This window comes from Wasmannia auropunctata, unplaced genomic scaffold (assembly GCF_000956235.1).
Source record: "Wasmannia auropunctata unplaced genomic scaffold, wasmannia.A_1.0 LD336000.1, whole genome shotgun sequence".
In the NCBI taxonomy this organism is placed as follows: Eukaryota; Metazoa; Arthropoda; class Insecta; order Hymenoptera; family Formicidae; genus Wasmannia; species Wasmannia auropunctata.
In genome coordinates, this window is record NW_012026890.1 from 4,502,486 (window position 1) to 4,526,957 (window position 24,472).

The window sequence follows — 24,472 nt, forward strand, 5'->3', positions numbered from 1 at the left end:
ACGCATACACACGCACGGTTAAGTTTTATCGTGAGCACAAAAGGCTCGACCGAATATTAATTTAATCGATCGCGGAATCATGCGTGGCATAATCGCTGTGACCAAAAACTCGATATCCCGAGTTTGCAAACGTATGGTAGGCGATAGCCGCCCTTCTTCCGTCCTTTGGCAGGGCGTAATAGGCGCAGGGCGCCTAACGAAGCGTGCGGTGTTGGTCACCGGCTCCCCCGGCCACCCCTTCGCGCACAGGACGCGCCGGTAGCGGCCGTAACAATTATTAACCTGATTGTAATTGCACCTGATCATATACGCGGAATAACGCACGGGGATGGTGTGTGTGTGTGTGTTGCGGGGAGGGAAAGCGGATGTGCGCCGATAGAGAATGTACCGATGAATTCGGGACTTGCGTTAGGCAAAAAGAGAGAGGGATTAAGGGAGACAGAGAGAGCACCATTGGATCGAGGGATGAAGCAAGAAGGATAGAAAAAGGGGAGAGAGAGAGAGAGAGACAGAAACAGTAGTTGTGTCGAAGGGTTGGCATTTGTGAGGTGGGCTGCGTTTAATCCTGTCGCGGATTCGGGTCTCGGGATTTGGACACTGGGATGTATAACTAAAGAGAGAAAGAGAAGATAGATAGATAGATAGATAGAGAGAGAAATAGAGTGAGCACGCGCGCGCAAGGGGAGGGGGAGGATAGCGCACGAGGGAGCGGAGAGAGCCTAGGAAGAGAGAACGAGATGGACTAGCGGGACGGACTGGGAGCTCGCGTGCAACAAATCAATTCGCCCTCTCGCTCGTTCGCTCGCGCACGCCGCGAATAGGCCCGAGCAACGCGCGTTAGCACGCGATGCGCCCGCAGTCTGTGTTGCACCACACTCGCTCGCAGTTACACTCGCGGCCCGAACGTTGCGGCGCGAGCGAGCTAGCGTTGTTTTACCGTAAGGGGTTAATTGCATTGCCAATAACAGATAATGCAACAATCAATGATTTAGGGGTGGAGAGGAGAGAAAGGGCAAGGGGGATGGACGCTCAGCGCGAAGGGGCCGCCGGGGAGGTGGGAGGGTGAACGAGGGGTACCCTGTCGCCCTCCCCACTTCATCGGTTAGGTAGTCCGGCATGGCCTATACGTGCAATGATGTTTGCAACGGCGCCTCCACCCTCTAATTTAAACAGTCCCAGCAGGCTCGCGGCAGATTATCCTAACAATAATTGGTCGCGCTTCCTAAACCGTCCGGGTGTCGAGCACGCAGCTGGAGAACGCGCGATTAGGCGGTGAGAAAATTGGGCGCGGAATAGCTGTGTGACAATTCGAAATGCGAAAGCCGAAGAAGCGACTGCTTTGGTGCGAGAGAGACATTATATAATTTTGATACCGATTTAGCAGCTTTAATTATACTATTTTAGCGTAGCAATACGTGCAGAATATTATTCGTTTTATATATTTTTTAACCGTTATTTAATCGTTTTTTAATTATAGAATTTATATACGCAATGATGTTTTTTTATAGAAATTCTCTCAAAATATCAAAAAATTTTACCAGAGTGCATTAAACTCGGTTTGCAGGGAAATTAATAAGAATTTATCCTGTGTTAATAATGTAAGACTTACAATATGAAGGAAAATTCACAAAAATGAAATTGTCATTGCTTTGACCATGAGCTCGTATATGCCTGTACTAATAAAAAGGACGGACGGTAGGGAAAGTAAAGTATAATAATTTGGGCCAAAAATAATATCTAGTGAAAAAATGAAAATCAGAAGGTTATACTAATATTCACAGAGATTATATGGTTTATTCACAATTTATAACAAAAATATATTGCTGCGTCAGTAAAATTAATTTATTCTTTCATTCTATTATAGAATTTCAATTATTGCAAGAAGTTTCACATGTATGACAATGACATAAAGTGAATGAAAAAATAATTCATCAAAAATATACATAAACGAAATTTGAATATAATTCTCTTTTGTGATATATATATATATATATATATATATATATATAGTCTTTAAGTATAATATTAAATGACATCGTCTTTTACACAAGCACTGGAAGGTTAATGTCTACTGGCGGGCGACGGAGCGACATTTTCCCCGGTAGCGAGAGGGTGCGCGGGGGAGGGAGGGGGATGGCGAACGCGCGCGGCGGGGTGACTGGTTGTTCTAAGTGCGTGCGTAATACGAGACCCCGTATTTCGTCGGGGCGACGTTTTCATCGCGCAATTTTTCCCGAGTTACCGTCCATATACCGAGAGTTATGTCCGTCAGGGAATTAATATAGGCAAGATTTGTTGTTATTACTGGGTGGTGAGCCGGGGGCGGCACGAGGGGGTGGTGGTACGGCGGCGGAGGCTTTCTCAGGGCACAGAGTGAAGCCATTACTTACTATAACTGCCGCTAGGGTAGGACGCTGGCATTCCTGTCAGGCATCCATCATTGCAACTAATGGTTCCACTCTCCTGCCAATAACATCCGGGCGTGCACCTACGTCCAGAAACCTCGGGCCTTTACTCTCTTTCGCGATCTTACTTGCGCATTTCTAAGAAGTCTACCGATGATACCAAATTTACGATCGTTCTGCGACGAATCGACTACTGTTATAAAATAGATGAGGAACAATTTGTAAATGTGCGATTTTGGTTAATCGTTTGTTTTAATTAAAATCATAAAGAATGTCTAAAAGTAATATTTTAATGTTTTATTAAGTAACATAATTTAAATTGCGAAATTAATAACAGATGTGGCAGAGATATTTAACCTGTGACGTGATATGATAAAAATGATGTGCAATACAAATGATTTTATAATTTTATATTTAATCGTATTTTTCAGAACGAATATCTAAAAGAGAACTGTTTTTATAGAAATAATGCTAAAAAGATTAAGATAACCACAAAAGGAAAATACACTAAAAATATTTTAAGCAACGTTTTCATTATTTTTCATTATTCTTCAGTTATCGAAAATTATTTAAATTTGTCTGCAATTTTAACCGCATTTCTTTGAACACATAATGAGCTATAAATTCTTCTAAAACCAGCTTCCATTACAGCACGTGACTGCAAATCTCATTGCCAACATAAATGGCGACAAAATGCATGTTAGGACTTCCTCGAGTTTCAGCTAACATCGTAAAAAAAAGTATCAGCGTGTCGTCGCGAGCCACTTTTTTTCAGGAAACCGGGAAACGTTCATCGAGACGTTTTTACGGCTGTTTCAGTTCGTTTTCAAGTGCGGCTGCACAGTTACCGCGCTACCGGTATTAATTTTCCGTGCTTCCACCGGTTCGTGGAAACGTACCGGCCGCACACAGTCGTTAATTTATGTACTAACGAAATGTATAAAACGATGCGGAGCGGAATTTACTGAACCTCGAACACCAGAATGGAAAAAAGGACTACTCCTGCATATATAATCTTATTGCGAAATTTTTCCAAATTTTACACCAGCTTCTCTGTTAAAGCAATTAAATCAGAAATACAAACCAACGCAGTTCTTCAATTCTTGATGATGTAATAACGCAAAATGTAACCACAATTGTATCTCTCGTAAATATCACAAATCAGAATAAGGAAGCATTAATTTGATAACATCTCTAAATTCTTATCTATCAAGATTATGATAGACTCTGAGATTTAATGTCCAAAGCATCGCAAATAAAAAAGTTTAACAATAATTTTTGCTATAAAAATGAATGTTCTCAAAATCGCTTACGAATGTCGCACAAAAGAAACGCAAAGCCAGTTCAAATCGCGAGCTATATCGTTCGGGCAATCAATGTCGGGCAAGAAGAGGACATAGAGTTATTAAACGCTCGCTGGTAAAACGAACGGGGCCAAACGGACGGTCGCACATTATTAATCCGACAGAAATTAATCAGGCATTAGTATCGTGCCACATTTTCGTTCGAGCGGATCAGTGGATATGGAATTTCGGTGATCAGCCTTGAACAGTGGTTGCCAACGCAGTCATCCAGTAGTGGTTCAGAAATGGAGACGCTTTGATTGCTGGTAAGCCAGGCTCATGGTGCGGGACGAGCGAGGAAGGCGGCGGGAGGGGAGCGGGGCCCAGGTTATGAGGGAACGACAGTGCGGGAGAGAGAGACCGCGGGAGTGTGTAACAGCAACGGTCAGATAGTTATTGCTGAGCGATTTGATAGGTGGATAATGACGAGTAATGACACACCGCGGTGGGAATCGAAGCCACCCCCGCCCTCCTCCCTCCCTCCACTCCCCCCCCCTCCGTCCGCGTGCTCAATGCGACCCCCCTCGGCATGCCTCTCTCCCTCTTCACCCCTTTTCTATCTCTCGCGCGTCTCCTCGCCATGTGCTGCCTCCACCACACGGGGATGCGGATGTGGATATGAGATTGCGTCATGCATATGCAGCCTGCATTTGGCATCGGACTATGCGCGGCCAATCACCGCCGTGAAACTTGATTGTCGCCGATTATCCCCGGTCGATCGACCTAATAAAACGCGGATATTTTCCGGCATTACTGCAGTACCACTTTCCCCTGTGTGCGCGCCGTGATTTCGATCTTGTATTTTATGGGGAACGACCGGTAACGCTGGTCGAGATATCTATATCGTACTATCTACGGATAACGTCGCGGACAAGGGGGGCTCCTCATATCCCTCCCTTCCCTCATTCATTTTTTTAAGCGAGGAAAATATGTGATGTAGGCAGAAAGGAATTAACGTCTCGTTGCTTCGGTTAACAAAAATTCACAACCAGATCTTGCGTTTTGCCTTATCATTTTTATACGGAGGGTCCCAAAATTGCATAGGTGCACACTTAACTATATAAAGTTCTCGACCATATTGTCTTTTTCTCAGTAAAAGCGTCGAAGAAGATTATCATTTAATTTTAATCTGAGAATAAAATGCTTAAAAATTATTTTTTAAATTAATAAGTATATTCCTGATAATAAATTAGAACCGAAAAGAAACAGAGGCCAATAAAACGAGTAATCGAGAGACGTTAGAATATAATCATATCATTTAATTTGACAATATTAACATTCCTGATAATATTCATTTCAGTAATATACCAAATATTTTATATTTATATTGCGATATATGTATTTCGTTTACAGAGTTTTTTGAGTCAATATTTTCTATGCATACTTTACAAAATAAATAATTGCACAAAAACGAAGATAGTAACAGTTGCGTGTACGCTGATGTTCGAGCATGCGATATTTACGTTTATTAGGAACACCGATAAAATCTTACGTTTTGAATTCACACGTAAGAATGTATCTTGCTACTCATGGTGACGATACTCGGCGTCACGTAACCCCGAAGTCCAGAAAAGCTTTCCAAGTGCCCATTTACCTTCGTGAGTGATTAGCGGAACGGCGGTATCTGTTGACATAAGGCTACACCACGTCGAGCTGAATCAGGGCTGCTCAGGGCAAACTCGTCCGTCCTGAGAAGAGTCGGTTGGTTTGTTTTATATACGCTGAGTCGCTGTCTGCCAGCCACGTAGCAACATTTACATGCTACGGACGACCGTAAGTACGCGAAGGAACGTGTAGCGTACACTTCCGCAGCGTGTATGCTAATCGTTGAAATTTACTATCGTCGTTTATGAGATAGGAGCACGGTAATTTAGGTACGAAGGCGTAAAAGTAATTAAAAATGTGTGGTATCGGTCTGGCTTGATATTTCAGCTATGATATTTTAGAATGTATGCTACGTAATGAATGTCGGCTGATATACCTGATAAGGAATTTCTCCTTTAATTAAAATTGCCGCTAAAAGAGATTCTAATTTCAGGCTGTTATCAACAACATTTAACGCACACATTTTAATTTAAAAAATTTTCTTTACGTTGAAAAAAAAAGATAATTATATCTCTCTGAAAATATATATGATTCCAATCTCAGTATACACACACGTACACACATATTTTATTTCGTTGCGAATGACTGATTTCTTGTCGGCACACGAAGACAGTGCTCATCATTTTATCGCTGCGAAGAAAAATCGCGTCGAGACACCGCGAAATTTGAAAAGGAGGGTGAAAGGTAGGGTGAAACTGGTGAGATCGCGAATCTCTCGCGATGATGGCACTCAGACTTGCCGTGAAGAGTCAGCAGTCGTTATCGAGGCGCAAAAGAGGAAAGCAATACCTGTTGCATACGTCAGTGATTCCTCTTCCGGCACGAAAACTTTGAATATTGAGGAACGCCTCGTTACTTGGCGAAGCTATTTTTTTTTCCCCCTCCTCGAGGAAACCTGCTGCTGGAAGATTTATTCTCCTGTCCAAGTTCTATCTAAATTGTATGCTACTATTTTAAATCTTGAATCGTAAATTATTTGAAAAATTATCCTATTGTTATATTTGAAATTTATTATATTTATACATATACATTTTTTCTATTACCTCATATATTTATATTCTCAACTGACAGATTTAAATCTATATTTTTCCTTGTTGTATAAATTAAATATGATAGAGTAAATTGAATAACATTTAATATTATTTAATTTAATAACTAAGATATTTAAGATAAATTTTAGATTATTGAAGATACAAAAATATAAAAAGTTGATATTAAATCGATAATATATTAATTATCAAACTAATATTTTATAATAATAAATAATTGTTTATACATCAGGATTACATTCTATATAAATTTTCTCTTTATTATTCTCAAATAATTACATTCACGAGATATAAATCGTCGTAAAATAAAAATTCTCCAGCGCTGAGTAAAATTTTGATTGAATATTATTACGAAACTCGGCATAAAAATGCATAGGAGAAAGTCTGACGCGTATGTGTATTTTCGAGACACGAGTAGGAAAGGGGAAGGGGTGGAATAGGAGCTAAGAGCGGTGGGCGCCGTCGAAGCAACGGTTATCTCGGCAATTAATATGATTGAGGAGACATCTCTCACGTCTACGTAATATCTAGCAATGGCCCAAGTTCTGATTGCTTTCCCCGTTCCACCTACGCTTTGCCTTGCTATCTCGAGTGCCATAACCCTTGCGCGCTTCCTCGCTCCTTCCACGGTGTCCCGGAGTTAACGAAGCTGAGTTACGACGCGGCGGGTGCTCTAGTCACGAGGTCACGGCTTTTTAACCTAGTTTCTAGCGCGCCATCCATCCCGAAAGAATATCTTATTTTCATCGTCCTCCCGATTTTTTAACAACTTTGGATATTATTAGTGTCTAAAGTTGCATGGGAAGTAGGATGCGGTTGATGTTATCGGTACCTTTGATAATGTAGAATTTCCTATTATGTAAAAAAATATATTACCCCCAGATAAAATGAGGATATGAATACATAAAGAACGTGACATCGTGATAAATTTAGCAAATTTAAAGTTAGCTGATTGTGAGATTAACAGTGGCTACAGCAGTTAATTGTTTAGTCAATTTGGTTTTATCTGACTTTAACGAGCTTAACGGAATGATTTCTAGAATTAAAATACCCTTAATTGTCTTCCAAGTGGAAAGACTTGCGGAGGTCAGGACGATACGACGTGGATCACAACATCTCATAAAAAGAACTTTGCTTTGGGACGATTGGGCAGATGGGTACTTAACAGAAACTTTCGGTGCAAATGTTGTCGAGATATAGAAACTGATCGCAAACAATGGTACATTTCGAGATATCAACGCGGGATTTTCTTCAACAATTGTACTGGGACCTTACCGCTCGCTAAGTCGTGGAATCCATAGGAACGATTTTCGTGTCGCTGACCTCGTTCAGAATTTCAAGAAGAGTAGCGTGGAATTTTCGAATGAAAGAGCTGTCGAAACGAAGGCTGCGTGCCCCTCTCTCTACGAGGAGAGCTCTAAGTCTTCGGCACAGAACAAAAACCGTCTCTCTGAAACGGCTGTCTGCGGGAGTAATGACATATCGCGTCGCGTTAAGTCGCTCGATATGATTATGAATCTTAAAAGCAAGATTGAATTTCAAAACGGCAAAAACTTTAGAATTGACTGCAAACTTCAAGTATTCGTAACAGCAACATCAAAAGCATACCAGAAATCGTCTTCGAGAGAGAACTAAGCACGCTGCGTGGCAAGAATTGAACACTCGTGCTAGCGAGGATACTTAAACGGGGGAAGTTTGCGCGGATCAGGTTGGACGACGAGGGGCCGAGGGGGTTTTGTATATTGCGCGCGCGAGAGAGGTTCGGCGCGCGAGAGAGGAACGAGAAAAGCCGAGAGAGATCGGGACGAGAGGGAAGGGTGGAAAGACGCGGGCACGCGGAGGGTGGGAAAAGGGAACGAAGCGTGAGGGAGGATGGGTGGAGAACGACGACCATCACACTCAAAGCGGTACGTGACACACCGGCTATGGTTCTTATCTACCGGCCCCCGTTTTCCGTCCCCGCGGTGCCACGGATTCCACAGGGGTTCTCGTGATAATCCGAACATTCCGTCCTCCCTCCACGTTTGTGCGAGTCAACCTCCGCCTCCGCCACCGTCTCTCTGCCTCCTCCGTCGCTTCCTACGGCATCTCTTTCCTCCGCCGCGTCGCGCCGCCGCTACCTCCGTTCCCGCCGTCGCCGCTCGACGCGCGCCTCCACCCCCCCGTCGCTACCTAGCAGCCAGCCTCCGGGCGTCGGCTTGTATACCTTATAACCGGTATGTGACGTTATAATCGCGGGCGTGTGTGCTCCTCTCTTTCTCTCGCGCACGAGACGCCGAACGCCGTGGATGTCGAACGTGTGCGCGTGTATCACTCGCGGAGGGTGTTTCGTCGCGTCGTGCCGCCGCGCCGTCTCCTCGGTCGCGTAACATTTATATGTGTCGCGCGCGCGAGCGAGCGAGCGAAATCGCGCGTACACGTACGTGTGCGTCTGCGGCGGAGCAGCGGCGCAGTTTGCGCGACTGCGTCACGGTCGGCTCGTAAACTCGGCAGCTCGGAATCAAACGGCTCACCCTCGTCGAGCACGCTAACTCGCGTATTCCTGTAATGCCCGCGGGGTCGTCGATGCCACGCGATAAGTTCACGTCGGGGTCGAAGGGGGGCGGGATACGTGCAGGTCGTTCCTCACCGCGAAAGTTTCTTTTCCCGCCGAACGAACGCCTATATCGTCGTTGCCGTCGCCGCAGCGGTTAAACGACGGCGAGTGAGAATTACGGGCGCGAGAACGGTCGTCTTCGTGCTACGTACTTGTTCCGGGGATAACTGATGGAATTTTGGTCACGCGGCCTGCACTATCGTAAATAATGCGGCGTAACGGAGAGCAATTCGGGAACTCCCGTATCTTCCCAGGGCCGCCGTCGCCGCCGCCGGCGCTCCTGAACGCCGCGCGTCCTTGGTCGGGCTTCCAAAGTTACCCTCATACAATTTATTATTAATGACCTCAGAATTAGAACAATACCAATGTCATTCTGAAAAAGACACAAATGTTGCTACATGTGTATATATAATTATTTTCTTTCCTTTTTCCATGTACTCTCTCACGACGCTTCTTTTAATTTCACAATATTGCATTACATTATACTAAATATTTTGAGATCAAGAAGATAGAAAATTTAATGATTATAAGAATCGTATAACAGTAAACACATATTAATTCAATTTTATACAATATATTGCTTAGATAATAGGCAAGGAGAAAAAAAAGATAGTTCTAATGCGGTGAGTCATTTTTCAATTGGTTTAAATTACTGTTTTTCCAGACTAGTTTTGAACAAGAAGCTATTTTGGGAAAAAAAACTTTACAATTGATAAAGAATATCGGGAATTGTGTAAAATATAATTTTTATTTATAACATGATATCTGTTTACTTCAAATCGTAAAAACTTATTAGAAATTGTCTTTATCTTAATATACGTCTACTTATTATATTACACATTTATATTTAGAATCTAATGATATTACTGATCCACAACGACATTGTTCCTCGCATTATCAATATGATCATCTAGAAATATTTTTGTCGACTGAAAGACGGTCCTGTCTGCCGCATTACGGCGAAAAGGCCGATAAATTCCGCTCGGTTTTTCTCGGTCGTCCAACGGGGAGAGGACGGTCGCGTTCGAAAGAAGAATCGATTGTATACGAGAATGGGAGCGAATGTGGGTCGGCACTATGCATATCTTACTCTTGCGCGGCCGCAACGTTTCTTAGATCGTTCAATTCTGCTGCCCCCGACAAGGAGCCGAGTGAGAGAAAGGAAAGAAAAGGGGAACGTTACGTGCGGTTTGTCGGACTTAGTAGGGTGCCATCGTGTAAGGATGCACGCGAATCGTTTCGAGGCGGACGCCGTTCGCCGTGGAACGTCAGAGGTCGAGGTGGCGCAAAGTCGTTGCCGTTAAAGACGCCGCGGATAACGACGAACTCTTAACGGCAATTGGAGGAGCAACTTGAATCCCCGCGCGCGACAAGAGGCTTACCGGGTGCGCGGCCGTGGGCGTTCAATGGTCGCGGCGTCGAAAGGGCGTCAGGGGATTTCCGCGGGATCCGGTAGAAGCAATTTCTTGTTCATGGAAACTCGCCGACGGCGCCGACCTGAGGTTTTCGATATTCGCCTCGATAATTGATGCAGAATCGGCACGTCGATCTGAATTTTTCACCCGGGACGGATACCGTCGCGGTTTCGCCCGGAAATGGGCACGCTCGGTTGTAAAACATGGCGCTGCGCGCACGGTGACAAAAGGATGCGGATGCACTAACCGTGTGTGAATTGTTAACATCACCGCGTAACGATGTGGGACTTTTGATAGATCGGTACTATGCATTTTCCAGAATCGTCGGTTAACAAACAATTTATTGCAGACATATTGTTTTATGTAGACGATAAACCTTTGCATTCTAACTAAATTAAGCTTTCCGGGGACTGCATGAAGATTGCAGATATTTTATGCAGTTGAAAATATATGGCATAACAGTTGTTTGTAATTTTTTAGTCGTAATCTTTTGCGTGATTTTCACCCATCTGTAAAATTTATTAGATCGCATGACGTAAAATGATATGAGAATGTAATTACAATTCCGACGTATCCCTATTTGCGAAACATTCTCCACAAATGCGACATTACATCCAGTGCAATTTAAATTATATCTTATAGTAATATAAAAATCTGTTGTAATACATATTTTGCCATTAATGTGCACAACCGATTTCATTTTACTTGTCGTAAAAGAAATAACGCTTGTGTCGCATAGAAACCGCGAGAGATATGGAAATATCCTCGATTCTCCCAAACATATCGCGGGCAAAATATTTCTGCCGTCTCTTCATTATTCTCCCGGATGAAGTACTCAAAGAGCCGACGCGAACCTTTGTACGCGCGTCGCGACTTAAGACTGGTTCCTTCTTAGTTCTCGAGCTTAGTATCTCGAATTGCAAATTTCGCCGCGGGTGCAAGTACAAGAAGCGGGCGAAAGGACGGGACGAAGGACGGCACGGCGATCGCTGAGGGGCTTCTTACCTTTAGAAGTCGTTGGTTTTTAATTATCAGAGATGTAGAGAGAAACGGAGCGAGGGAGCGAAAGAGAGAGAGAGAGAGAGAATGGGTGAAAGAGAAAAATAAACGACTCTGATGGAAACGCGAGCCCGCATTCGTCCTAATTAGCGAAGAAAAAAGTCCGCATCGACGCGCGGACGAGATAATCGCGGACGGTGTGCGCGCGTGCAATGGCAGCAAAACTTGCCCGTCGGGTGTATAAAACGATAAATAGCCGCGCGCGTCACGAGTGCGAGGGAGAGGGGAAAAAAGGGGAGTAGGGAGGGGGGGGGGAGCATAACGGAGCGACAGAGAAAGAGGAATGGGAGAGATAAACCGAAAAAGGGAGAGAGAGTGAAAGAGGGCGAGAAAGAGAGAACGAGAGGACGAACACATGTCCGTGTCACCGCCGTCTCTCCTGGCTGGATCCTGGAATTTATGCCGGCCAGTGAATCACGTCAAAATTTGATTTGTCGATGGCTTTTATAGCGGCAAGTTATTGCGCGCGTTATGTACAAATTCGGCGCGGTATACGCCGCCGGCGGCGCTACCCCGAACATTTCCACTTTGTCGGTCTCGTAATGTTTCCGAATACAGAAAAACACATCGGGGCCGCGGATATGGCGATGTGATTTGGAAATGCGCAAACCCATTAACGGGGCTATGTAAGCTACGCTAGCGTAAATAAACATTTTAATGCTGTAACGGTCGCGTTATAAAGCCGTACGCGTATAAAAGCCTAGTAATTCTGTACCAACGGGGACAATGCGTCAAAGCACTTAACATAATTCTTGAAAGCCCGCCTCCAGCGAGGCATTTAAAAGGGATTATAAATTTCTGTCTCTCTCTCTTTCTCTCTCTCTCTCTCTCTCTTTATCTCCTCTTCTCTTATTTGAGCGGAGATCATAAATATAACATCTTAAATTGACATAGTGAAATCTAAAGGATAGGGAAAAATTTAAGGAAAAGGGAAAGATCTAAGAGTGATAACTTGCGATGACTGATTGTTTATATCTATGTTGAAAAACATTTTCATAGCTTGCATATTTTAAAATATTTTTACTCTTTGTTTTCGAGAAGTTAAATCTCGTATTTTTATATTTAGAGACGGAGTGTTGTTGCAAAGAGTATTACGTGAAATATGGACAATTAATATTTACTGCATAATTTAAATGAAACTTTAAATATAAGTAAATTATTAGCAATAATAAATATCGTGTTATTTCAATAAAAGGTTAAAACCACGATTTTTAACAAGGTGGAAAGTGATTTTACAAAAGCAGATCAGCGTATAACAAACCATAATTGCTAACCGATTGGTTCTACTTACAAAAATATTTTTTGCAAAAGCACATTTTGTTTATTATATTATATTTAAATAAGATTTCAGATTCTATATTGCGAAATTCGGAAAAAATTGTTTCATATTAACGTGACGTATTGATGAGTTTCGAAAAAATCCGTTTTCTCTTGCTCTTCCTCTCCTGTCCATTTTGCGTGAAAAGCATTTTTTTCTCCCCCGTACACGCAGCGGGACGATCAAGCGCAGTAAATCAAGCGCACTTTTCAGTTCGCGGTACTCTTCTTCGTTGAAACAATACGCGGCGAATATGCGAGAGCGAGCGATGAAAGAATAACGACGCTACGAAAGGCACTGCGAAACCGCGAAGCGGAGCTAAACGTCCGGTGCCGTACGATATATACGCGTGCGTGCATCAGCTGCGCGGGCGGCGATCGCGCGGCGCTGATTTTCCGCGATGGAAACGCATCGAATCGGACATGTCGCGTCGAGAAGGCGCTTATTCCGGGGGGTATGGTTTTTTAATGCGCGCGCGGCCGGTCGCGCTCGCGTTTGTATGCAAAGTACGGTCGGATTTTCCGAAGCTGCAGTGCCGCGCGACTGCGGCTTGGAGGCACCGACGGGAGATATGCATATATCAAGCGGGCGCAACGAATATATCATTCATAATTTGTTCAGAACGGTTGATTTGTAGCCCGCGACGTGCGGCGTCGACCTGTCCTCCCCCGGTGGATCCCCGCCGCCGTCCCCCTCGCTCCCCCTCCTGCCCCACCTCCTCTCTCGTTGTCCTCTTTCCCTCTCCGTTCGCGTCGAGCCGCATCACGCGCCATTCTATCCCTCGCTCCCGCGTAGATTGAAATTAATACCCAATAATGCTTGTAAATCATTAGGGAAATGCACGAGCCGTGTTAAAACCGCGCCTCCATCCGCCGGTAACGGCGGTCACTCCATATTTGTTCAGCGGTGCTTTCGCCGATGCGCCGATGGAGAGGTCACGCAGTTGCGAAAGTTCGCGTTGTCCGCGCGTCCGCGTTAACTATCCAGGATTATCAGGATCATTTCGTCGGCCGCCTCACGCTTTGCAACGTGTTTCGCAATTGATTCTACGAGATGGGGGCCGCTCAAATTTTTTTCGACATCGAATGGCACCTCTTACGCGGCCGTATTTCATATTTTGCGCCATAGATGTGATATGTCATAGCAAATGTGCTCTCTCTCTCGTATATTCGCAGGTTTAGTTTACATGGTTGGCGTCAATAATAAATCAACCTGCGAAATTTACAATAATCGGCTTATAAGAAATATTAACTCTGGATTGCTAATCACGAAATGATTGTCGATTAAAATTAATATGGTTTTACATATACATATGCATAATGAAAGATTATATATAAACAGCGGATGCACACAAACCGCAAAATGCAATACCATCGGTCAGTAATTTGTGCAAATAATATTACAGAATTACCTGTTTCTTTTAACCTCGATTTCACCCAGACATGTCTTGCAATAGAAAGTGTTGTATTTAATGACATGAAAAGTCATTTACATTATCTATATATATTTATATTGCCTATATAGTTAAGTCTTTTATAGATATACAAAACGATAATCGTATAAGACCAGAACTGTATGTGGCTAAAGATAAACGCCAGACAAGTAAAGCTTCGTCTGTGCCGTTCAGAAACATTTCCGAGGAGTCATAATAGCGGAAGTCTCGAATCCTGTCCCTCAGAAATCCCAAGCATATAGGTATCGAGGGGGAGAGGGGAGAGCGACGGGCTTTATTCGGGATTTCCTGAAGTCTACGTGTGGCGGGGTGGCGCGGGCTCAGGTCTTGCATGTGGGAAAACGCGAGTAGGCAGGCGTGTGTATACGTGCGTGCCTGTCCCTTGCGTGTGTATGGGCGCGTGATAGTATCGGTGTTCCAGCGGCGCTTGGGAGTACCTAATCTCGCGCTTCCTAATGGTAAACCGGGGGTGCTTGCAGGGTTGCTTAGGCGCCCGGCGCGCTCTCTCGAACCGAGTATATTACACTTACTACTGCAGAAGTGATACCGAGCCAATGGGCAAACACAAGTAAATCAAGATTGCCAGTGATTTGTGGCGGCCGGAGTGCCCCGGTGAGTTCGGGCCGTGAGTTTCGTCGCTCCCTGATACCGGAAACGGCCGTTTCGGCCACCAGATAAAGGTGCTTCTATGGGGAGCGGCAACGACGACGACGACGACGACGACGACGACGACGATGACGACGATGTCGACAACAACGACAATATCGACGACGATGACGACGATGACTACTTCACTGGTACATAGATGCGACGTTTGCCGTTTAGGCATATCAGGCTTTTAAGCATAATACACGCTTAATCATATTACGGTGATACACGGAAAGAATGATTTTGTTGAAAGGTCTAAAAATTTTGCTGAATACAGATCTGAAAATAATTGTTGTTCAATAGCCAAAGTAATTTGTTGGAAAGTTAAAAATGATAGGCATTGCTATAAAACGTTTTGATATTCTAGCAATCATTTTGACTTTCCAACAAAATTATTTTGATTATTGAACAATAATTATTTTCTGATCTGGATCCAGTAAAATTGTTCTTTCCGTGTAGATATGCAAATATATGTAGGTGAAATATGAAGCAATAATTTTTTTGCAAGATTATTCATAAATTATATAACAATATATTTTCTTTGGAAGTTTGGAAACTTTTGTGTTTTGATTTTCTCTTAGATTCACCATGATATGATAATAAAAAATATGATATAAGACGTTAATATTAATGATTTAAACTGAGTGATTTTACTTTATATTATTTGTGTTTAACGAGAATTCAATTTCAATATATATCAATAGTACATAGTACGAGTATAACTTTTCTAATTTTAAATATTTTATAGGTGACAAAAGAAAGTAAAGTTTTAGAATTTTACAATATAATTAGAGTCTATAAATACTTATTAATATTTGATATTTTCTAGATTTAAGTGGAGTTTAATTTAAACGTAATTAATTATATTATAAATACCACTATATCCTTTCCTTAAGCTTGAATGATTCTGAGATATAGACGACCTAGCCATGCTATTCCCTGATGAATAAAAAGGTTCATCTAAGAACGATTTATCCGACGGCATCCGATGCGCCCTTTCTTTCATCTAGATGCAAGTCTAAAAGTTCGACGAGGAGACGCGCGTACGTGCAACAGGTGGCCCATAAAGCGTGCACGTCCGTTTATCAAGGACGAACGAGTGCATTCGTATTGACTGATGGGTGTTAAGGTCCATTGTAACGGTGATGTGATCTGTACGTATCAGCCCTAAACTTGAGCGACAGGAGTGACGATTACTCGCGCTGTTTCTCACGTGATGAAATCTCATGAAGTCGGCCGACTTGTAGCGGCACGCTCTTGTCCGTTACTCGTATACTCTAAATTCTAGCCGCGAAATGTATAGTCAACAATATTCTTCTTAGTAACTAACAAAACTTGACTTTAACTGTAACTTGAAAATATGCCTGATATTAAATAATTTTACGATTTATAAAGCTGTATATGTATAATCAAAGATTCTGGCATAAAATCTGAAGTTTTAATAAGCACACATTTTGCGCGCGAATTTGATTATTTTAATTATGTGATTAATATATTGTAATTTGATATTTATATATTATTTATATGTCAACGACAAGTTGATAATTTTCTGTTATATTATTGGCAATATCAATGTTATTAGCTCGTATAAAATTGCAGTCTTAGAAATGTATTAGATATAAATACAGATAGTTATATTCAAGAATAGTTAGTTGGCATTCATATTTTTATCTGACGTAATTACATAGACTTCCTTGCAATATCGTAAGAATAATCTTGCGCACGAGCAGTGAGATGGTGGAAAGAAATGTCACAAAAGAGCTATTGTCGTCGAAATATATCTCGTGGCAATAGAGCTGCGAAGATCGCAGATCGCGGACGGTCGCGCGCGGCTGGCCGCCGGGAGGTTGGGAAAACTTTTATTAGCGAAGTGTCTCATTAGGCGGATTTCATACCGGCGTTTGGGGGAAAGGTGAATGCGCCTTAAGGACGAAGGGACGGAGGGGGGACGCGGGACTCCTGGAGGATACACCTCGGCGAATTCGCAGACAAGGTGGGCCCACCGAGGCTCTGCATCACGGCCCCTCGCGGCTTGCCCCACGACGATAGTAAAAACTTTTACAGTCCTTATAATTATGGGTAATTCGCGGTAATTAACGAGGCTGGACGGAGTCACGCCGGCAATTTTCTGAGTAATATTTCTGCGACGATAATATCGCGCTTCCCCCGTACGCCACACCGGCGTACCACCCTCGCGGTTGCCCTCCTCGCCCCTCGCGTCGCTCCCTCACCGCGCGAGGATATCAGGATTAAGAGTCCTGCCGCTACGTTCTTCGGGGATTTCCCGATCGAAGAGGACGTCGCTCGGAAGTTTCCCCTCTGTGTCGATGAAAACTGCGGACGGCGGCGCGCGCTAAATTTCCAGGGCAAAAGTTACCTCACCGGTGACTTCGGCGCGAAATCATATATTTCTTGTCGTTCGGATTGTAAATGTCGAAAAATGAAACGGTTTAACATAAGTTCTTACTCGTAAGCAATTTATACGATATATACATATACGTCAAAAAATAATTGCATTGAAATTAAATTATATTACTCACATACTTATCCCCTTTTTATTACATATATTCGTATCTTAATTTAATTCACATCTTGTGGAAAAAAAAACCTCGCACTTTTGGGATCTGTAATCGTCATTTTGTATAAAATGAATCGCGTGACTCGCTCTGGTACAGACGTCGAAGAAGTAGCGCATAAAAAGCAAATCACGGTTGAGAATCAGTGTGGTTAAGTCTCCCGCCTCTTCCGTTCTTCGTAATCAAATCTGACTACCGCCCAATAATACGGATTAATGCTGAAAATCGTCCGACGATTCGCCGATTTCGAGACCACTTACGCGTTCCTTAACGATCCGGGCCGATCCTCATGCCGCGTTACCGCGACGCTCGTATAAAAGGAAGCGAAGGGGAATCTCGTCGTGCTCTCTTTGCGCCGGGCATCGCGCAGTAAAGATCCCCCGAAACATATCCCCGCGTCGTATACGCTCGCCGGTAAAACCGAAGCATAAGCGCACCGCGCCGGGATACACGCAGCCGCAATGAATGCAAGTACCAGGCTAATTTCTAATAAATATAAAGAGAGTCTCTTTCTCTCTCTCTCTCTCTCTCCTTCCTCGTCCCTTACCGTACCCGCCGCATCTCCGTTGCATGAGGACTAGATATCACTCCGGCAGTGCATGCTTCGTACCGAGATTACCCGAGATATTCAAATAAATTCTCTCTCCTTCCAGTCGTTCCCTCCGCTCTCCCTCTCCCTCCCCCCTCCCGCCCCGTTTTCTCCTCGTGTCTATCCCTCCCCCCCTTCCCCCGTTTCCTCTGTTCCCTCCTCCGTGGAGCAACTCGAATGCGCGAGGTACGCTCGGCAGATTTGCGAGGGACTTTGGCGAACTCTGTGGACGCACGAGCGGCAATCTGCAAGGATCTCCTCTTCGAATTTATTTTATCGTTTCTGCTGGGAATGACGTTCCGTAACGAGACATAAATTCGCAAAGTCGGGGTAAACAGGGCCGTACGTAATGCGACCGCGCGCCGGGTTCTTCCGCGAGCACGACATCCGCACGAGTTTACAGTCTCGGCGACAAATCGGTAAAAGGCGTGTACGCGTGTATACGGGCTTCAATTTATGCCGTCCCTTTGCACATGCGATCGTTACGACAGTGCTCCTTAGAGCGCTTTTAATATCAACTTATGCCAACATCTTTTAATTAATTCCGCTGCATCTCATTATCTTTATCTCCCATCCTCTTTACTTCTTTTGACTGTAGTTTTATTCTGAAATTCGAGAAAGAAATCGCGAAAAGCAATTTATATTTTCGCTGATCTTAGAAAATTTTAGAAAATATCAGAACAGACATAGAAATTGTAAGTTTTGTACGAGAACTAGATTTCTTATTATTATAAAGTAAGTTAAGTTTATGCGCCGAAGGCTTTTCCTCTGATTATTAAAAAGAAACCGGATTGTAAATGAAATTAGTTAATGTACGTAATTAATTTGGTAGAAAAAATTCACGGACGTGTAGTAATAGTGGTAAAATATTGAACTTTCATTTGGACGATTCCAGACAAGGCGGTGCAGAGGATTTTCCTTGCCTTTTCATGAGATGTGAGTCTCGGTCTGGTAATTCGATCATTCGTATTCCCTGGCCAACCCCGGGTCTTCTCGACATCGGGCGATTGCGATTTCGTAACAGTTGCGACAACGATTCACCACGATGTTGTACGGCCAGAAGAGATTTCAGTGAAACCTATTTTTGCCGGGAGGAGCGAGAAGAGTTTGATAAGCGACTTATATAACGCACTACTATCGCAATCGCTGACATTGATTCGGCGAGAGAGCCAATCGTACGATTAATTTTTGTCATTAAATATAAATCTTAACGTATTTCATCTATGAAATATATGAAGAAATAAAATGTGTGTGTTTAATTTATTGGAACTAATTGAAACTAACTACATCTTTGGATTTAACAGTATTTTGCAACAAAAACTTAAGTGAAGAGATTTTTAGAATAGATATTTAGAAAATGGAAGCAGCTTCTTTCTTTTAAAAGGGCTGGAAGGGAGCTCGAATAGCTAATATAATGTGGCAGTTTGTATTCTTTGATCGAACTGCGCGTCAAGTGACAGTTCTTTGCACGCTGTTATCTCGCCCTCGATATATAAAATCGTCGTAAAAATAATTAATTTCCTTCTTCGCTGCATTTAATTTGCAAACGATGACACATTTGTATTTTATGATGAAAATAAAATTAGACGAAGACGATTCAATGGTCCAATCATCGCACAATTAAATAAGTATCTATCCGTCTTGTAAGACGGATGTTTAATTTTTACTGAAAGCTCGTCTAATCAATTGTCTAATAACCGTCTGGAAAATATAGTTTATTTTATTCATATAATCAAATAGAGCAGATCATCCGCCTTGGTATGAATTGAAAGAAAATACGAGAACATTGGCTTCTTCGTCTCTCAAGAGCGCGAGATCACGATGGGCGGGCTTTTGACCTAAGATCGTAAGACGAAGACGAGGACGGGGACGACGGTAATTCGATCGTTCGTATTCCCGGAGATCGGTCGACGTGCGCCCTCGCGCAACAACAGTTTCCATCGGACAGTTGACGATGTGTCGCGGCGGTTCGCCACCCACGTCCCCGTTTCCCCCGCCGCCCACCACAAAGCGGACACATACACTGACGGTTGGCCGCTTGCACGGTGAGCTGAACTCAGCCCCCGTGGGGGTTGGTTGGTGCCCTCTCCTTCTCTCTCACCCTCGTTCCGCTCGTACGTTCCTTCTCATACCGTCTCTCTGCCTCTCTTTCTCTCTCTCTCCCACGCGCTCGGTTCGCCTAGATACGGGGTGACCGAGGGGGGGGGGATCGGAGAGACGGGGGATGGTGCTGCCGCTGCTGCTCGGTATAAGCCAGTGCGCGTCAATAACCGTCCATCAGATGTAATAGCTCCCCGAGACACATCGGTTGCATTTAAATGGCTGCTTAGCCGACTCTGTCTCGACGCCGACGTGGATCTATGGAATTCCATCAAGCTCCACGGGATCCCTTATCGTCCTAACCGGGTCGTCGCGTCTCGGTCCAAGCACCCCCCAGACCCAAACCTCCCTCCCTCTCTCTCTCTTTCTCTCTCTCCGCCTACTCTTCTCTCGCCCACCCGCTTGCTACTGCGATTTTCTTTGCTGTTCCTAAGGAGCGCGCGCGTTCGCGGTTACTTTCTTTTTCCCGGAGACGCGTAGGACGGCGGAGGACGGGAAAAAGCGGGGGAAGAGTCGTTCTGCCATTCTGCTTGCGCTCGTTTCTTCCGAACTGAGGTTCCTTTGTCGAACCACTGGACATTCCGAGGGAAGGAAATTTGATCGACATCCTGCCTTCGACGCGGTTTCTTTCGTATTATTCGTTTCTTGAGAAACGAACAATTCGTATGAATTGGAGAAACGAACTCATCATTTTTCTTAATAACAGTTTCAATTTTTAATAAATACCGAATATATAGAGTATATTTTCTCCGCCCGACTAAATTAAATAATTTATTTAAATTAAAAGAACTTATAAAGAATGAAAGAAAGAGAGAGAGAGAGAGAGAGAGAGAGAGAGAGAGAGAGAGAGAGAGAGATTATGTAAAAGTAGATATATAAAAATATTTATGAGGTTTTAATTTTACCTAGATGCAATTACCTTACATTATACACAAGACTGTATAAAAATATTTTTGAAATACATTTTTTATTTTACTGTCTCTTAAAAAAATAAGTAAGCGGCTTTTGATAGCGTCATAATTTTATGCTTAATTGACCATTAAATTAAAAAATCCTACATAGCTCTAATTTAGTTTCCGTTTATGGAATTTACTGAGGTGTGATTATATGCACGTCAATTATGCAAACATTTGCGGTAATTTTAACGAAATGCAATCAAATATTAATCACTCTCATATTTTCTTGGCGAGCGCAATTAGGCGACTCGAGGAACTAACTCAGAAGTTTCACCACCTTGCAGTTTACTTTTAATTCTTCGTATCCTCCTGGTGAGGCGTGACAACGAGCGTCCTTGAGTTCCGGTGGTCGCTTTTTCCTCGAGATCGAAGAGTCACGAAGCAGACGGTCGGAGTCAGGGTAACAACCGACGGCACGGGTTAAACCCGCTGACTGCGAGGTTCCTTGATTGGCTCCATCCGCAGACCTACGTGCTCGTCACAACAGTTCATTCCGGGGGCGCGTCCCTGCACCCCAGCTTTCTGCGTCACCCTAGTCCCGAAATATCGGAATTTCCAAGTGAAACGCGCGCGCTCTCTCTCTTTCTCTCTCCTCCCTTCGTCGCTCGCGCGCCCTGAGGGTTTAAACTGCTAAATGGCTTCCTAACGCGGAAATGATCGGTGCTGTTGAGTTCATTATTGTTCGTTGAGCTTGAATATGTAATCGGACGTTTTGCACGTGATTATATTTATCACATTTTGACCAAACGCACGAATTTTTATATGCAAAACAAAATTTAAAAAATTTTTATAAAGAGATTTGAGATCGAATTTTGTTCATGATGTCTCTATTTAAAAGTTTAATTTAAAATTTTCGAGCATAAATGGTTAATGCGCATTTTAATATTTCATATTATATTGCGTTTTACATGTCATTTAAAAAATGTAAAATTCATAAATTTGATATTTTTAATATCGATGGTGTTGAACTTTGCTCATTTTTATTAACGAAAATATTAATCACAAGCTTTTTTCATGAAAGTATTTTCCACAAAACGAAATGACGCGCTAGGTGAAAATATTTTTTCCTTTATAACCTGATTCATTTTTGCATTCATCTCTCTTAACTAATTTAATTTTAAAATTTTTAGAGTAACAACTGTTTAAGATTTAAATAAAATTCAAAATATATCTTCTAAAATAAAAAAATAGAAATACATAGTTTTCAAACTATAGCTTTTGTATGTTGCTCATGTAAATGAGATAGTGCCGTTCATCGCGGACAGTGTTGGGCACGAAAGGCTTAACGATCGAAGTGATCTTTATATGAGCGATACGAGATTATCCTGGTGAGATTCGCGCGACAATTTACGACGGTATCGTTACGCGCGCGAAGCGAGCAAGGGGGACGTTACATCCAATCCTGTTCGAATTCACGAGGGAGGCTCTCGCAAGGACGGCCGCCGAGCGTTTGCAATCCACGGAACTTGGTGGCCGCACCGGGCGGAGAACTCGTTCATCTGGACGACACCCGCGAAACCGGGCGACTACTTTCGCGTTATTGCTCAATGTATAATAATTTGGGGGCAGCCGAGCGACGGACACCGTTCGCCTCCCTCTCGTGCCGCGGCGAACTTAATCCCTCGCGGGGGCAGAGCGGGTGGGAGGGCGTGAGAAGGGGGAGGGAGGGGATGGTTAGCCGTGCCCGTTTTACCCGCGGCATCGCTCTCTGCGGAGGGTCGTCGAGGTGGCGGTGTTCGGGGGACAGAAGCGCGCGGGGGGAGAGGGTGGCTACAGGCAAAAGGATCTGCATGGCGGCTCCACCGCGTCGCAAATCACTTAAACTGCGGCTGGAGCTACGCGAGGGCGAGCTCGACTCCGGCAAGGGGGTGGGTGGAGGGAGGGTCGGCTGGATAGTCGAGGATGCAGGAGACGAGGGAGGGCGTGGGTGGTAGAGGTGTAGGAGGAGGGTGATTATAAGACCGCTCGGGGTTGCTGGCTAGCGAGGTAGTACCATCCGTTATGACTATAAATCTAAGATAACAATAACGTCCCCCGCGCCTCCACGCATCCCCTTCGCTCTTTCTCGCTCGCGCGCCCCAGCCCGCGCTGGTCTATCTTTCTCCTCTTTACGCCCGTCACCTCCCCTCCCCTTCCCACCCCTCCCTCCCTCCGCGCAACTGTACCCACCCTCGCTCGTTCGCTCTGACCCCTTTGCCTCTCCTCTCTCGTTTGTCCGGCGGGCATTAATGCCCGCCTGCGCCGAGCTGCTCGCCGGCCATTCGACGCACGTGTCCTGGCCGCCGTTCGCTCGCGTGCAGCACACACGCGTCATCGTATCGACATTAACGCCACGACATGTTCACCGTTCACGTCCGCGAACGCGACGACAGAGACGAGAGTTCGTAGAGAGACGGAGTTAAGCCTGATCGCGATTAGGAGAGTTCCTTTTGCGGAGTGTCGAAACCGCCGCACCCGTGATGAGAGCGAGCGTGAGGTTCCGGCATAACGTCAACTTGCTTGTAGACAGTATTGTGTGTAAAATGCATTACGATGCACAATCGTAGAAATAATTATATCTTACGTTTGTGTTATATAATTAAACAGAATTGCTCCCTGTATTTATAAAATGTTTCTTCAATACTTAAATTTATAATTATTTCTTCTTATTATTTATATACTAAAAATTGCTGAATTGAAAGTACGTTAAAGTACTTAAATCAAATATAATAAATATGTAGCATTCTGTATAGATAAATCACTATGCAGATACAAAAAGAATGTAATGTGAAATATACCCACAGCGGAGCTTTTAAGCTGTTACGCTCTTCGACAAATATCGATGATACAGTATGTCACAACTTGTTTAATAAATTATGAATGTTACGAAACAGTATGACAACAGCAGTTCTCTGAGTGACGTAAATACTAATAATAATAATGATGATAATGTGGATATTATATCAATTCAAAGGGGTATCAATGCGTTCGGATCGACATCGAAACGGGAGTAAAGCGAAATAATGCTTCAGGTGACGCGTTAATTTTATGGTTTATTATAAGATATGTTATTACTATCGGATCCGGCAGGTCGTGAATTTGTGACAAATCACGACCGGCCATAACTTAACTCGCGTTTTGACGGCGGCCGTTACGAAGCCAATCTTTATCGCATTAGAAGGGACTATGTATCACGCATATGTTTTCGGCCGAATTAAACTCGTTTGTACTGATGCACGCACTGTGCCTAGCCATTTGCGCAACGCACCTGCAAATTTATTGATATTAGAGGCAATGAGCGCTACAGCTGGTGCTGACCGGACCGAACGCAAGCTAAAGCATTATTTCGATAAACACCGGGAAGAAGCACAACCCCATATT

At 43.7% G+C, this 24,472-nt stretch overlaps 1 long non-coding RNA gene across 1 annotated transcript in view; it reads left to right on the forward strand.

Moving 5' to 3' along the window:
- LOC105453416 overlaps positions 1 to 19,281 on the forward strand; it is a 37,225-nt gene extending 17,944 nt beyond the window's left edge. The window contains exon 3 of the long non-coding RNA XR_974866.1: positions 18,952 to 19,281. This is a non-coding gene — a long non-coding RNA (uncharacterized LOC105453416). The remainder of the gene's footprint in view (positions 1 to 18,951) is intronic.
- Positions 19,282 to 24,472: the final 5,191 nt, after the last annotated feature.